Below are 2,090 nucleotides of genomic sequence, written 5' to 3' on the forward strand. Positions count from 1 at the left end.
GGTGGTGAAATAATAACCATCTGAAACTGCATCCTCACTGAGGGAAGCGTGCAGACAAATCATCGACCTACTGTTAATACAACAGGGGAGACAGTGCCAAACCTTTTTTTTTCTTATGGTCAGGCCCCCTTGGTAGTTTGTGGAGAGTGCAGCACTCATGATTTCACTCAAATAAGTGAGGTTCAGCATTTATGTTAAGCTAAAGAAGAAAACTGATTTTAAATTTTTTTTTTTTTGCTGAGGCCCCCTGCAATTCTTCCTGCACCCTTGTTTGGGGAACCCTTGCAACACAGGAACGGGTGTTCAAGCGGCAACATCTTTCATTATCCCTCCACAAATCATCGACATCACACGTTGTTTCGTGGTGACCTTATCACCCGCGTCTACATATCATCCAGATATTTATCACAATACGTATGTTCATCATGAGTTTATAAATTGTTGCCCAATCGCAGCTAGCACAAGCACTCTGGCTGGATTATTATGAAACTAAACTGCAACTCTCTTTCACTTTCAAAGTTCCTCTTGTTCCGTGAAGGCTGATATTTCATAATAACGAAAGTTTCCTTCTTGTTTTGTTTTGGTGCCATAGAATGAAGGCTCACGCGGCTCGTCAGACCACTGCAACACTTATGATATATTTTCTTAACTCATTTTAAGATTTACGAGCCTACACAACTCATCCCCTCCCCCTTTAAACCTATTGTAAGATCCTTCTGTGTGTCATTGGAAGGTTTCGTGCGAGGCCTTGACCTGACATTTGAAAATGTCTGGCATGTGTGTGTGTGTGTGTGTGTGTGTGTGTGTGTGCGTGCACGTGCGTGCATGTGTGTCTGTGTGTGTGTGTGTGTGTGTGTGTGTGTGTGTGCGTGTGTCAATCATATTTCAATGTATAGCTCCCCCCTCCCAAACACATCAAGCAATAAACAGTATAATGAACATTTAAAATAAATAATTGCATTTCTGATCAGGTTACCGGATAATACATTTCAGATATGTCACTTCTTGGTGCAGTTGTACTACACACACACACACACACACACACACACACACACACACACACACACACACACACACACACACACACACACACACACACACGCACACACACACACACACACACACAGCATTTCATGGTTTAAATGTCTGGAGCAGCCTGGCGTTTGAGTGAGAGATGGTCCTCAGCTGCTGGCAGCTTCAGGGGTTGAGGTCGGGCCTTCACTAAAAATACTGCCTGTAATTTAACCAAACCCTCACGGGGTGTCCACGCCGGCCACATGCTCTTAATTTAGGAGCTCATCTCTGTGATTGCCTGCACCACACGGCTCCTTCCTCCGCCTGTCCTCACTTTGCAAGCCCAGATGCTGATTGGTGTCAGGTAGTGACAGCTACAAAGAAACTGTGCGTGTGTGCGTGTGTGCGTGTGTGCCTGTGTGCGTGTGTGCGTGTGTGCGTGTGTGCTTGCGTGCGTGCGTGCCTGTGTGCGTGTGTGCGTGCGTGCGTGCGTGCGTGTGTGTGCGTGTGTGTGTGTAGTACAGCTGCACCAAGTAGTGATATATCTAAAATGTATTATCTGGTAACGTGATCGGGGACATGGGACTGAAGAGCGCTTGCATTTGTTTGCCTTTCCCAAAATAGCAACGGCAAATGACTTGCTGGCCACAGACGGCTGCCTACTACAAATAGAATGGCGTAATAATACACACTATTGCCTACTTGTGTATTTTGTATTTCAGTTCAAAAAACGGTTTTGCGTTTTGCACACACCAAGGCTTTTTATTTTGACTGAGACTTTATTCAAGTGTTTATTAACACTTGAATTAACTTGGATTAGAAAGGTGCTATATTAATAAAGAATTAAAACATATATATGATTATTATTAATATTATTGTATTGTTGATATTATTATTATTTATTTTTATTATGTTTTTTTACATCTACTCCTTAAGTGGGACCATAATGACATGTACTGTAAATTATTTTAGACAGCAAAATCTCATTGATGGTCTTCACCTTCATAGTATAGTGTGGCAGAGAAATAGCTGTCCGTGCCAGCACAATCGAAAAGAGCATTGATGCAGTTCATACA

This window comes from Zeus faber (genome assembly GCF_960531495.2).
Source record: "Zeus faber genome assembly, chromosome: 16".
Classification (NCBI taxonomy): Eukaryota; Metazoa; Chordata; class Actinopteri; order Zeiformes; family Zeidae; genus Zeus; species Zeus faber.